The following is a 15,700-nucleotide window of genomic DNA, read 5'->3' on the forward strand; positions in this document are numbered from 1 at the left end:
CAAGTTGTCCCACCTAATCCCCAATGTGATGGTATTTGGAGATGCGACTTTGGGGAGGTGATTAAGTCATAAAGATGGAGCCTTTATGAATGGGATTAGTGTCCTTACAAGAGAGACACCAGAGAGCTCCCTTGCCCCTTCCACCATATGAGGACACAGCAGGAAGATGAACCAGGAAATGGGCTATGAACCAGGAAAAAAGCTTTCACTGGACATCAAATACGCAGGTGCCTTGATCTTAGACTTCCCAGCCTCTAGACTCTGAGAAATAAATTTCTGTTGTTTAAAAGCCACCCAGGGCCCGGCCTGGTGGCACAGTGGTTCAGTTTGGATCCCGGATGTGGACCTATGCACTGCTTGTCAAGCCATGCTGTGGCAGACAGCCCACATATAAAGTAGAGGAAAATGGGCACAGATGTTAGCTCAGGGCCAATCTTCCTCAGCAAAAAAGAGCAGGATTGGCAGCAGATGTTAGCTCGGGGCTAATCTTCCCCCCCCCCAAAAAAAAAAGAAGCCACCCAGTCTATGGCAGTTTGTTATAGCAGCCCAAATGGACTAAGACACTTCATAATAGCCTTACTGGGGAGTCATTATAATCCCTAATGTATAAATGAGGAAGCCACAGAATAGAGCCGCTAAATGACTCACACACAGTCACAGCAGGTAAGTGGAAGATTCAGGGATCAGTCCCAGATCTGTGAGACTCCCAGGGTGAGTGCTCTTTGGCTTCAACAAGGGACCCACCATCCCCTGCTGAATTTTGGTTGGTGCCTCCCTCACCCAGCCCTCCCCACTCATCGACACACACACAGCTTAGCCCTTGCTTCCTTCAGTGGTTCTTAACCCTGCATACATCTAAGGATCACCTGCAGAGCTTTTAAAGAAAATACTTGAACTCATCTCCCATAGATTCTAAATCAATTGGCCTGGGATGGGGCCTGGGCATTAGTATTTTTTTAAGTTCCCTAGATAATTCTAGTGTACAGATAGAGTTAGAAACTCCTGTTCCAGTTCAGTGGGAAGAAAGGGCAGGCCCTAGTGGAAGTATCACAAACAGCACATATAAAGAATGAGCCCACAATACAGAAAAGACCAGAGAAGAGCTTGGCTGAGAAGCTTCTAGAACTAGGGATGTGGCTCTGACCCATCCTGAAAAGAAGTCTGAGGTACTGAGTTCAAGCCTAGAATGGCCATGTTTACTAGGGTTGCCGTAACAAAGTCCCACAAACTGGGTGGCTTAAGGAACAAAAATTTGTTGTCTCACAGTTCTGGGGGCTGGAAGGCCAAGATCAAGGTGTCAGAAGAGTCAGGCTACCTCTGAAGGTATTCAGGAAAGACTACTTTCGGGCCTCTTTCCCAGCTTCTGGTAGTGTCTTGGCTTGTGACAGCATAACTCCAGGCTTCACATGGCACAGTCCATGTGTGTGTGTGGGTATGTCCAAATTTCCCCTTTCATGAGGCTCCCCCATCACATTGGATTAGGGGCCCAGCCTACTAAGAATGGCCTCATCCAAAGAATTGCATCAGAAGGACTTTATTTCCAAATAAGGTCGCATTCTGAGGTACTGCAGCGGGGGGAGGTTACAGGACTGCAACAATCTTTTTTTTAGGGGGACCCACAATTCAACCCACAACAGGCAGATGGAGCCAAATTGTGAGGCAGCCTTCCTCAAGGACACACTTAGGAACGTACTCCTGCGGGAAGCCAGATGCCTATACCACTTGCTGTCCTGACAATTCACAAAGCACATTTGTACATTAAAGGCCTGAAAAAGTCCTTCAGTAAAGCAATCTGTTAGCTTTGTTTATCCTAGTGTCTCTTAAATTTATTTGACCATGGAACCCCTTAAACACTGCATCTATCAATGATCTGGGGAACACACTTCCGGAAACACCTTAAACGTCTAAGTATGGAATGAGCCATGAACAATTAGAGCCTCAGATGAGGGTAAAGGTGTCAGCACCCAGGAGTGGACAATCTAATATGGAGGCCGTGGGTCTCTCCTTGAGCAAATACCCGTAGAAACTAAACACAAAAGATAAATTATCATGAATTGCAATCTTTTACAGTGTTGTAATAAACAATCCTGACTTTTGTCCCACAATCTATTTAGCTGATTTTTTGCAAAGTAAAAATTCATGTGACACCTCATTTTGAAAAATGACATTTCAGCCCTATGGGAAGTTGAGATTTGGGGAAAAGAAATATTAAAATTTGGAGCAGGACATGTGGCTGGAGAAACCAAATATCATCCTGGCCTCCCACCAATATGAAGCTATTTCCTAGAACTAAACGGAAGTTGGAGAAAGAAACCTGGGCCTCCTTCACTCCCCTCACCCATCAGAAATCCACTCTGTCCAAGACATGGTACTGTATTTACAGAGGAGACCACACAAAATACAGCTGCCACCTGCTCAACACAATACACATTCTGAATTGCGACAAAAACTGTGGGAAAGGATACCTTTAAGTAGCACACAAAATAATCCAACACATATAGTGTGCCTTCTAAAGAGAAAGCCATGTAATTTACACATTCTTGAAGCAGGACTCACTTACAGAGTTCCATGAACATAAGGAACCATGGGCCAATTCAATACTGAAAGGTCTACGTTTTTCAGATTTTCCCTTTTGAGCAAACTAGACTTTCTTTTTTTAAACTTTTAATTCAAGAGAGAAATTACAATGCAACACCAAAGCAGTACTTTCCACAGCAGCAAATTAGAGAGGGCTAATTTGTGGGCACAGCCATGCCCTGTTATCTGTGCCTTGTCACTTTAATTTAGCACAACCAAAACCTCGCCATCCCTTTCCTTTCTACTTCTCCACATAGCAGAATGTTAGCGTTCATGCTGGGTTTCAAAGAGTCCAGAATAAAACCAGCCCACATTAAGCAAAACAGCCACGTGAGACCTTTCCGTTATGAGCAGAGAAAAAGACTTTCAAAGTTCAGAAGGAGGATTTCTTTTTTAAGGCACTAAATAGTCTGGGTAATGTTTTTCAAAGTCTATTTTAAAACGCCAAGAGTTTTTTCCTCCAGTGTACTGACATACGTGTGGACATGTGTGTTTCCTCTAACAGAAACAACGAAGTTGTTATTGGAAATCTGTACACGTTATCCACTGCTAAAACATCTCAGCTCTACAGGAGTCTCTAAGAGTCACGAATTGTCAAGTTGGAAGGTCCACCTTCCATCCTGCCGCCCTGTGGAGCATTAACAGGCAAGAATGACAACTTGGGCTCAAGGGCCATGCTTGTCTTCAGATCTTCAATATCCTGCTCTTACAACAGTGAATCTAGCCATCCTTCAACCATAGGAAATAGAATGTCAAGAGTGTGGAACCAAATGCTCTCACCTCCACCTGTGGGTGTGCATTAAGCATGAAGCATGGGCATCCCCAAATCCTTTATTAATTCTCTGGCACATGCTACCCTGATTCAGGAGAGCTGCTCTATGAAACAAAAATTAATCACTGTAAACAGAAATACACATTTTCCACAGCCTCACTGGTGTCACCCAACTTCCAAAAGCCCATAGCCTTCCTCATCCCACCTGCCTTTCTCACCTCTTGAAATTCAAAGCAGAATCCCCAGCGCTTTCATCCCCCAAAGCTTTAAGTATATATCACCTGTGCTCCCGTTCCGCAAATCAGTTGGTTAGAAATATTGGTAACAGGGGATGGCTATGTATCAGCTATCACAGCAGCAAGCTGTAAAAATGCACCATAGACATGGAAATGTAGACTTTTTTGAAACTCAAGTGGTAATTGGAATTCAGAGCTAGTGCCCCACCATAAATCTGTACTTTGCAGCTGTCACTGGGAGTAAAAAGTCTGCCTCTTGACTGAGCAGGGACCTGAAGCCCATTCCAGGGAGCGTTTCCTCACACAGCTGTCAGCTCACGCCAGTGCATGGAGAGGGATCAGTTTCACGGGCAGCCCACGCCCCCTCGCCAAGGGAATGCCTGGCAGAGCTGGAGAGGGCAGAACTCTTTCCATCAAACGGGAGATCTGACTGACAGAGGCACAGCTTGATAGGGTACCCCAAGGAGCACATTTCTTGTTACAGTCTGCCTTTTTTTCTTTTGTTTTTTTCTGACTCCCAGAGGCAAAGAGGCCCAGGGACAGAATGAAAATGAAAGTTACAGTCCCTAAGCAGACCACAGACCCTACCTGCTTTGAATAACATCTTTCAGGTGATTCTATTTCTAACCCTTTCACTAGTCCATAGAGTTTGGTACTCATCACAGCCCCCACCCAATAAAAACTCAAACAGATGGCAAAGACGAGTGCCAGAATTCACATGGGGTTTTTGATTTTGTTTTCTTTGCAAATGGATACCAAGTCTCTGTTCCTTGAGCCTTGCAGGTGCTCACCACACCCCTCTCCAAGCTTCCGTTTCTGTCCACCAGGTGCTGAGGGCCTTGAGCTCTTCATGAGGTAGAAGTTTTAGATGACAGGACGGTCTGATTGCTGACATCTGCCATGGAGCACAGATGGCCAAGCTAGGACTTAACAGCTGACCTGATGACTGCTATTCCCCCGTCCCCAACTGAACACATGGTTCAAAGTCCACAGTATAGAAACATCAAATCAGGCACGTTCTGGTATCATTTATGAAAGCATTTGTGTGAAAGGCCTTATAATAGCATGGGCAAAGGAGGAAACAAAATATAAAATTACACTAAATTGAGGACCCTTAAGTTGGACCAGTGTGCACCAGTCCATATATGTATATATACTCCTTTGTAAAAGTCAAAACAACCTTCTAACCTTCCTTTGAAGAAGAACACAGGTATTCTTGCCTGAGAGCACCCAGGGCCTTCATCCCTCAGGGAAGGACCCAGACCCTCTCGGCTGGTCTCTAACCAATGAGCCATACAGATCCATTGCTTCTCTACTGCAGGCTGACTGGCAGGCCAGGTTCCAGGTTTCGGGTTTTAGGCATCTCTTCAAAAACAGGCTCTGGCACTCCAGAGCCGCAAGACTTGGGCAAGCCCAAGGAACACCCACCAGGAAACAAATCATAAGGAGCCATTTGGGACCCTGGAGGAGATAGGACCACCTGTGTGAGATAGAACAGCAAACCAACCAGGGGAGGGGGATGGGAGGGGGTGGGCCTTCCCCCTGAGAGAGCACCACTCAGTGGCAGAAAGAGAGATGCAGTCTCCAAAAAGGACAACAGCCCTGCTTGGACTCTGCACCAAGGAACTGAATACCTTTGGTTCCCAGCAGCAGGGCACACTGTTCTCAAAAGGGAAAAATACCCATTTTGGCTAAATCTCTAAAAGAAAGTCTGCAACCCAAGAAAGTTAAGGAACTCTAAAGACAACAAGATATTCCAAGAAGGTAAGCCTTTTTTTTTTACATCCTTCCTTCCTTTTACAGGGCTGCAGACTTAAAAAAAAATAAACAGAAAGAGGGAAGCTGCTACTCTAGAATGCAGCCTCTCTCTCATCCAAGTCCCCAGGTGGCTAGTAGTGGCAAGGAGGATCACTGGGGAACTCGAATAAAGTGGTATACGCCTCTGAATGAAGGTCTAAAATCGACCCGGAAGGAGTCAACACAGAATCACAGACATACAAAGACATTCAAGAATTCATAACGTGGCTGAGGCTATTACCATATCTAAAGAAAGAACACATCAGTCAGAAGTAGAGAGGTGGCCAACCATGAAAGCAGACGAAAATTGGAGACTGGGAGGCCACCCCAGCTCCACCCAAGGGAGGGCAAGCCCTGACCCAGACTCACACCTCCACATCCCACTGCCACGTGTGAGGCTCCCCTGCAGGATGGAGGAATCAGCCTGCCCTCCGCCAGATGCCTCTGGAGCTCTGACCACACTGGCCAGCCCTTCTCGCTGCATTGCTTGTTTGCCAAGCACTCTCCTGATTACTCTTCCCTTGAAGTTTGCTACAGGGAGGAAATCTGCTAGACAAAGAGTGCCGGTGGCCTTGATTACATTTCTCACAGTAAATCATTAGATTGGCATCTTGCTCCCCAGTCTCCAGAAACCTGCTAATTGCACCTGCCCCTGGGAGGTAGCTCTGCTCTCCTGGAGCTGACAGTCTGTCTTCTGAGCCTGTTTTCAAGTAAGGCCACCTGGAGATTGCTGTTGAGACAGGATGCAGGTTTGCTCTCGGCCGTGCCCCTCCACTTCACCCCCTCTTCATCTCAAGAAATACCAAGGACCCTCTTCTGTACAATTCCATCACTGGAATTGTGCATCCAGAAGGAGTCATGTCTCATCAAGACAACTTGTTCATCTGGGAAAATCCAAGTTTGTTTATTGACTCCTTTTCTTTTAAAAAATTATTTTGAAGCAATCTCAAATTTACAAAAAAAATTTTAACTAAAGTACAAAGAACCTTCTTTCTTTCTGAACCACTTGAAAGTAACTTGCCAACTCGAAGCCCCATCACTCACTGACTCTCCAGTGTGCATTTCCTGCAACAATGACGGTCTCCATAACCGCAACACAACCATTAAAATCAGGAAATCAACATTTAATACAAATCTTTGCTACCTTTAATACATTTAATATTCTTTATATTTAAATACACGTTAACATTTAATGCAAGCCATGTCACCCTTACTCCTCCAATCCCATTCAAATTTCATCGAGTGTCTGAATACTGAACACATCCAGTTCAAAATCATACAGTGCTTTTAGCTGCCATGTCTCTTTAGTCTCCTTCATTCTAAAACACTCCCCGCAGTCTTTCCTTGATTTTTCTGACCTTGACAATTTTTAAGATTATAGGCTGTTTATTTTGTAGAAAGTCCCTCAATTCGGCTTTGTCTGATGCTTCCTCTAATGAGATTCAGGTTATGAATTTTTGGCAGGAAAATCACAAAAAAGTGATGCTGCCTCCTTTTCCTTGCATGTTATCAGGTGGACATGAATTTGATTTGTCTCATGGCTCGTAATGTTCCTTTCTTTCCTCAGCTTGTTCTTATTGTGCTCAAACCCCACAAGTCCATGAAGACTGACATACCTACCCCATGGACAGGCTAGCTAGGGAGGACCTGGGCATATCTTGGTTTGTTCCTTCTCTGCCCTTTGTCACATTCAGTACTCCACTGCCCTGCCTCCTCCTTGGAGGGAACTGTAGTGATGGCAATGACAGCTGATTTATAACTATACTTTTACAGAGACAGGATAAATTAGAGGAAAGCAAAGAAGAGAGCTGATATGCTTGGACAAAAAGCAGAGTATCTTAGGTCCTTCTCGCACAATTTTTCCATAGCTAAATAGAGGTAAGTCACATTAATGTTTTCATGCCAGAAAGGGCCCATTTCACTCATTCAAACCGCACACATTTATGGGGAGCCTCTCCCTGTCAGGCACAAAGACACCAATACATATTGGACACTGCCCAGCCCCAAAGGACAGCATGGTCACTTACAGAAATGTTATAAATAAATAGCTACAGTGCAATATTGAGGAGATGCTTGACCTTGTCCAGGCTGAGAGGGAAGCAGTCCAGCACACAGTCTGGTACGTCCTACCTGAAAGCAGATGTAAATAGATGCCAGATCAGACTGCAAGCAAAGGCGAGCCACAGGAGAGGGGAGATTGGAGAACGAGGTGGACAGGGGCTGGGTCAGAAAGGTCTTGGTATGCCTACCAAGAGTCTGCACCTCATTCCTTAAGCCATAGGGAGCCACTAACGGGCTTGAAGCCAAGTGGCAAAACATGCAGGTATTTTTACAACAATCCAAGGGACCCATCTACAAAGGGGAAGAAGGAGAGAACAGAAGGGAAGCTAAGTACACAGGGTACACATGAGGAGACAACTGTAGGCATCTTCCAGACCAGAGGTTGAGAAGGGTTAATCTAGGGCAGGAACAATGCAGAAGAAACAGAGACCAGATTCCATAGAAACACAGGATGTGGTATCCATGGGATTTTGCAGGAGTGTGACAAGTGGAGGAGCGAGAAGTATCAGGAGGGCCCAGAGGGCTTCTGGATTAAGTGGATGGGAGTAAGGATGCTTTTAATCAGGATCCAGAATATAACAACAGTAGGTGTTGCTAACTCAGCACTTCCAGACACAAAACCAATTTCCCAACCTCTTAAATCTGGAATCCTGGTGAATTTATACTCATTCCAGTCAGTAGAGTATTTCAAGGACAGAGTTTGCTGTTATGGATGGGTACCATGGCATGCTAAGTTTCAGCTCTAGTGTTTTGATTGCTTTGAGTTCCTAACATTACCTGCTGCAGTGATTGCTGTTGGCATAGCTGGGAGCAGATTTACAATAAGAGATAGAGATGTTTTAAGACTTGTTCATCCTTGCCCCTCTCTCTGCCACCTACCACTTATGTTTCCCTAATCATTTCCGGTAATTTTGGAGTCGAGACAGACTATCGTTGACTTAATTTCATAGCACAACTCTTATATATTTATTTTTAAGTAAAGTGAATTACAACCAATTTTATTTTGAGAACTTTGTGAGATCCTTGAGAAAAACTGAAACCACCTATGGTGTTAAAAAGCTAAGCTTAGGAACTGTACATTTACATATTAAAAGATGAAAACTCAGTGTTTGGCCAGGGTCTAGAAGCAACTGTGGGGTGGTGAACATGATGTAATCTACACAGAATTCGGAATCTATTACGATGTACACCTGAAAGTTATATAATGTTATAATCCAATGTGACTGCAATCAAAAAAAAAAGAGGAAGCAACTGTGGTTCTTCTCTTCTTTCAATATTTTGTTTTGTTAAAGTAAACAGGCACCTCTGCTACTTCTTATTTCAACCCACTTCTCTAACTACACCCAATAAGCAAATATTCAGGTCTGAAGTGGGAGATGGGGACTTTCCAAGAAAAATCCATCCATTGCTATAAAGAGTAAAAACAACTGCAGAGACATTCCACACACTTTATTTTTGATCTAAGAGGAGAAAAAACAATAGTATCACAGTTCTTTTGTAAGCAACCCCAGCCTTTCCTCCCTCACTTATTTCCTCTTTTTCTCCACCTATATTCTTCTGTGCACTGCAGTGACTCACCCTCAGCTGCCCTTTACCACTGCTCTCCTTGGGGAGAAGCATGTGAGTTTTCAGGGTAACACGGCCAAGTGTCATCAGCAGTGGACCCTGATTTATATAAACCTGTGTTCACTTCCTGCCTCCACATAACACCCTGTCCATCCTGTACTAAGACACTTGAATACCCTTGAGCCTCTGTTTCTTCCTAAGTAGAGTGGAGACAGTGATAAGCTCACCTAAGAGGATTTAAATGAATATTAAATTGCATAATGCAGGTGACAAAGATTCTCTCCTTGACCAAACTTTAGCCAGGCTCTTCTGAGTCCTCTGCTCAACTAGGCCAAACCACGGGCTTCCGTCTTTGTCCTTGTAGAGTCCAATTTTAGCAAGAATCCTGCTAAATCAGTTTAGAAAGGATCCCCACCCTCAATATCTGATCTTCCTCAATATCTGACCAAATTCCTCATCCCCTTTCCTCCCCCAGGTGACATGTGATCACCTGGCCTGCCTTCAGCCAGAATCCTGTTGAGTCAGTTTAGCAAGAATCTCCCTATCCTTGATGTTTTCTCTTAGTAATTTTCCATCCACTGTCCCCCAACATGTTCCTTGGCTATGAAACCCCACTTTCCCTTGTTGAATTCAGAATTGAGCCCAGTTCTATACTAAGGCCTCTTTTCCCCCTATTGCAATAGTTACTGAGTAAAATTAGTTTTACCACTTTAACTACTGTCCAGCTCTGATTTTCCTTTGACACGAGTGAAAGCTCTAACATTGTTCCTAGTGTAAAACAATTTTCAAAATGTTTAAACATGACCCTCATACAAATATAAAATGAATGCATATTAAATATGTATTTAATTCAATGAGGAAACCAACAGGATAGAAAAACTGTTTCAGAGGACTATAAGAGAGAAGACATATTTATATATAGTCATTAAAGGAAAGAATGCTGAAATAAGATTGTTAAAGTAGATACAAAACTGGCTAATGCCTTCCAGGTCACCAAAATTATACTTTTGGAATTATCTTTTTAGTGGACAAGAATTATTCGCATTCCAACATTTTCTATAGGTATTCATCTACCCTGAGCGACTTGTAAAATATCTTAACCAACAGTAAATAGTGTACCAAAGAAAGGCACATCTACCTAGAGAATTAGATAATCCTTGGGTGGGAACAAAAATCAAGCAGGACTTCAAAGGAAGACACAGTCACCCTTTTACCTATTTGCCTGTTTCCAAGTTTTCAGTACATATATTTTTTCCTTTACACTAGAATATCACAGATCTTCAGTAAATAATAGCCAGAAACTAATTGTTTTGAGAATGATATACATGAAATTCTGTAGGACTCAGGCAAAGGAGTAATAAGAGGAAAATTCATAGCATCGAATGCTTTCATTAAACAAGAAAAAAGGGAAACATAAAAAATGACTGCATCATGTTGTGAAAGATTATTAGCCTAAATCTGATAGTTGAACCCTAAAAAAGATAGAATGGTATAGACTGAAGATAGAAATTTTCATCAGAAAGAAATAAACTGGCTAGAAATATAAAATTACCCATGGTCTTAAACTCTAATGAACAGGGTAGAATGTCTGCAAAATATATAACAAATTGAACTTTACTTAATTTGCTTATATATTAAGACAAGAAATATAAGACCCAAGGAAAGCCAAGATACTTTTTTATGACCTCTCATGGTATAAACTTTCTTAACTTCATTTCTTCTTTATCTTGCTTTCCCTTTGAATAACAATGCTTAAAATATTCATACTCAAAAATATGAAGATTCAGTTATCAAAGGCTGAGGAAACTGAAAGAAGGTTCAAGCTCATCCTTCAATCAATGTGTCAGGAAAGTTTAGGGTATAAGTAATGGCTATAACAGGCATCTGTAAGACAGTCCCATTCGGTAGTGTATGCGTACTAATAGCTTATGGGTAGCATGTTTGTGAAGACAGGGTTGGAATCCCTCAGGCATTTCCCTTTGGGCAGCCCATAACCTCTCTGAGCCTCAGTTTTCTCATCAACATGCCCAATAACACACAATTCCACAGGACTGTTGTGAGCATTATATGAGCTCACCTTCATACAAACTGTAGCACAGTCCCTCACACATAACAGACACTAGTAAATATGTACCAGCTTTTTCCACCCCCAAGGTCATTTTTTTAGGTGTGTAAATACATGAAAAGCAGTAAAGGGGTTTTGAATGGTATTCTCAGTCACCTGGAAAGTGAGGAGGTCAATATTGTTTGCATTTTTATTTTCCCTTCCCATCTCCAGTACTTTAAAGTTTCTTTCACATGAAAACTCAATTTATATATTCATTTGAATGCAAGCATTCAATTAACCATTACATGTTCTTTCTTCTGAAGCTCTCTTCACTGCTTAATTCAAGTAACAGGATAAGGAAACTCAGGTAGGAACCAAAAAGGACTGACTTCCCCAAACTTGTTTATCTTTCTGCTTTGTTTCCATTATTTCATTTACCTCCTGACATGTGATTGCTGGACACTTGGAACAAAAGAAAACTTCTCTAAGTAAGGAAACTAAAGGGCAAAAGTTTCCTCCCCTAGGGAAATGACAAGGAAGGGCAAGGGATCAGAAGACAGCACAGCTCTTGTTTACTGCTGCCACTGTCACAGCCTCACCTTCCCCCATAAATCCCTTTTGGAAAACGGAAAAAAGGATTACCTTAATTGGGGCACTTTGATGCTTCTCCTAGCCTCAGTCCACTGATAGACCTGATAAGTAGATCTGTGCCGTGTGTGTGTGAGTCCTTCCCTCACCCCCTCCCTTCCCTCAAACGCCAGAGGCACAATAAGGCTTCCTTCAAGGGTCCCTATTCCTGGCTCCTCTTTGGAAAACACCACCCTCAGCTTAAGACTCTCATGCCCTAAGAGGACCATCCTTACCTTCTTGGCATGTTCCAACCAGAACCTACTTTCCATATTGAGATATACTGGATTACCAGAGGAAGCCAGTCCAAACCCAGCTTCATGAGTGCTACAATTATTGAGACAAGGAGCAGCACATTCACATGTACCCTCGCCAACCCAATAAGCCAACTTCAAACCTGACATCTGTCCCTAAGTCCCTCCCATCTGGATACCATGTTCTGCCACTTGCCCAGACAAAGAGCCTTAGTCTCCAGCTGGGTTTATGCCCTCCCATCCAGAACCACCTCAATCCAAGAGGCACATCCATTCCAGGTTCTGGTTCCTCCTTGATCTGTCTTGCCTTGATGTCATCAGCCCACTCATGCTCTGCCAGAACATGACAACGACAGCTAAGATCACGTCCCTTATTCAACTCAGTCAACAAACTCTTGGGGAGAAAGGAGAGTAGTAAGGGGAAACAATTCTCTCCCAAGACTTGGGGAAGCAGGGTGTCAGGCAATTTTGTTGCATGTCGGTCTAAATTTTATGTGAAGATTTTCAGCCAGTGAGTCCTTGCTGGAGGGACCACCAATTTTCACCAGAGCCCAAACCCACTCTCAGGAAGCCCTGTGTACAGTTACCCTGTACATGCACATAATATTCTCCACTCCAGCCCAATGCCAGCCCAACACAGGCTGAGGGGGAACCTAAGCACTTTGACTATGAACCACTGGGAAAGGGCGTAGGAAAGGAGGAAAGGCAGCACTTTTTATCTTTTTCTCCCAGTAGACCCTTCACCACCCTTTTGGACAACACACGACATTGTGCCATCTATAATAGGAATAAGCTGAGTGATTCTGTTTTGGGGGAATTTTGTAAATCCACAGAGGACAGGAGCCATATTATCTGGAGTTATTTGTAATACCATTACTCCAACATCTTTAGCAGATTTTCATGTGTCCTTAAAGGACTCATTTCCTCTACAATTCTCATGCCTCAGTTTTCTGTGACATAAAATGGGGATAATACTGTAAGCCCCACTCCACGTACAGGCATAGCCTCTCTTTCCCCTAGGGTTGTTGTGAGGATTAAATATTTTAAGATACGCAAATTATCTGGCACAAAAAAGGGTTCCAAAAATTGACAATTCTCTTTCCCCTGCATTTATGTGAGAAATGCAAATTAATTTTAGAGGAGCAAAGCAAGTGTTCAGGCTTCTGGGGAGACTTAAGCTCCAGCACCGCCACTTCTTGGCTATTGAATATGGCACAGTTTGGTATTTCACTGTCTTCCACTGCAAAATGGGATAACACCTATTTTGGAGGGAGTTATGCGTTGTAAATGAGATGACACATGACAACAGAGAACATCAGATAGCATATGCTCACTTAGAACTGGGGCCCTTTGTCTTGCACACAGCAGGGTTCCTTTATTTAAATACTGTACCAATAAGACCTGAAAAGCAGCATGCTGCCCAGGATCATGGGGGCATCTGGCCTGGAATCAGCATGAGCAAATTGTCCTTTGTGCTTTGCAAACTATGAAGCCTCTGGTGTCATGTCCAAAAAAAACACATCAGCTTCACTCAGCAGCAGATTCACTCAATCATCCCTAGGGAGCAGAGACCTAGGGTTTTTTTTCAATGTATTCTTATATTCTTAAAATTTCATAAAAATCACTTCAGGGCAAAAATGCCGATTACCAAGCATTTTAACTGAAATCTATTTTAAAAACCCATAACATTTTTCCAGAAAAAATGAAATAACTACAGCAAATATAAAATGCCCATCTGAAAAGTCCACAAATTTCATATAAACATGGAAAGGAGTTACAAAAGGATAGAGGAAAACACAAATCATCCTTTTCAGTTACTCAAGGACATTTGATTAACTGCGTTGGAAAAGATCAAGAAAGATCAAACTGTTCACTTTTTATAGGTAACACTCAGCATGCTGACCATCCTCTTATCTTCCTCCTCCAGACCATCTCCTTGTCAAGGAAGAAGTAAGATTTAAACCACTTTACAAATGGCAAAGTCCTCCTTTAGGACAGAGGACAAAATGAATTTTCTTCCAAGCTGTGCATAACGTGCGCATTCGGTAAAGTTTTCAAGGCAAAACTCCTAAGGATTTTATGAAACATTTAGGAAGAGACTAACAGTCTTGTCCCACCTTGGTCCAAAAGTTTGACTCTTAGAATCAAAAGAGACATTCGCCATCGTCTCACTCAGGATGCCTTCACTCCTAATTTCGGATGCAGAAGGCTTCTCCAAAGGAAACCCTCCAGGAGCCCCAACCTGCAAGGAAGCTGTAAGTAGGCTTGTCCAGGAAGAAGTGGGAGCCAGAGCCTGGCTCACTCTACCCTATTCTCCCTGAAGGGACCCCTAAGCTCATCTTTAGAAACTTGGGGTTCACGGGAACACAGTTTGAAAGTGACTGAACAGTCCAGCCCTCGTAGCACAGATGAATGAAGACATTGAGGCCAACAAGGTAACAAGTAGCTCCTGTAATAGTCCACTGAATAAATGAGTGAGGCCTGGTCAAACATTAGAAGGGCTCAAAAAAGCCACTTCTTGGCCTTCTATGCAGGTAAAGTGACGATACGACCCATTTGAGGCCAAGAAGACACCAGAGGAAATCTGCTACAGGTCACTTTTCTCATGAAAGAGACAAAGTGAGAGGAGAGCTCCCTGTGTTTCCCCTTCCTCTTTCTATCTATTGAGCATGTGAGGGCATGATGCCTGGTGCTACAGCAGCCGTTTTGAGATTATGAAGTGCAAGCAAAAGACAAAAGGTTAACATACTTAGTATGGGCAAGCAGAAGAAGAGAAAAGGGCTTGGGTCCTTGATGACATCCTGAAGCTACTTAATGAAATGAAGTCACTTGTCCTTGACTTCTGGTTCAGTAAACAATAAATGCCCTTATGGGAAAAGACACTGTTGGTTAGGTCTTCTATTACTGTCTCCTACTTGATACAAAACACTTCTCTAAGTATTTCAGAATCAGTGTGCTACACCTTAGGTAGCACCTGCATTTTTCCACAAATTATCTCTGCTCCCAAATGACAGTCATGTGGAAAGTGAAAAACAAGGATGAATGGTATAGCTACCTTGGAGACCATTCGGCAGTTTCTTACAAAGCTAAACATTAAGTCTTACCACACAATGCAGCAATAGTAGCTATCAAGCTATCAAGGCAAGAAATAACATGGATAAGTCTTAAGTGCATATTTCTAAGTGAAAGAATCCAGTCTAAAAAAGCTACAGATGGTTTGATTCCAACTATATGACATTCTGGAAAAGGTAAAACTATAGAAATAGTAAAAGATCAGTGGTAGCCAGGGGTTTGGAGGCTGAGGGTAGAGAGGAGGAATGAATAGACAGAGCACAGAGGATCTTTACCTCAGTGAAACTATTTTGTATGATTATAATGGTGGATACACAACATTACCCACTTGTGAAAACACACGGAACTGTACAACAGAGAGTGAACTCTAATGTAAACTATGATGTTAATCAATAATAATGTATCAATATTGGTTCATTAATTTAAAAAAATGTACCACACTAATGTGGGATGTTGAAAATAGAGAAAACTTTGTGCAGAAAAGGGGATGTATATTGGAATTCTCTGAAATATCTGCTCAATGTTTCTGTAAATCTAAACTCGTCCTAAAAAAGTTTTTATTATTAGAAAAAAAGAAAAAAGGGGGTGGAGGGAAATTCCTAAAATTATTATAGTTTTCTTCTCAAATCAGTCCAGAAACTCCCCCAATTTAAGGAGTGCATGGAAAGGTTTGAACCAGCACTTTCCATCC

General features: G+C 42.6%; 1 protein-coding gene across 19 annotated transcripts in view; it reads right to left on the reverse strand.

Moving 5' to 3' along the window:
- ELMO1 (engulfment and cell motility 1) overlaps positions 1–15,700 on the reverse strand; it is a 523,658-nt gene that overhangs the window by 468,427 nt on the left and 39,531 nt on the right. The window lies entirely within an intron of this gene.

Source organism: Equus przewalskii, chromosome 4 (assembly GCF_037783145.1).
Source record: "Equus przewalskii isolate Varuska chromosome 4, EquPr2, whole genome shotgun sequence".
Taxonomy (NCBI): domain Eukaryota; kingdom Metazoa; phylum Chordata; class Mammalia; order Perissodactyla; family Equidae; genus Equus; species Equus przewalskii.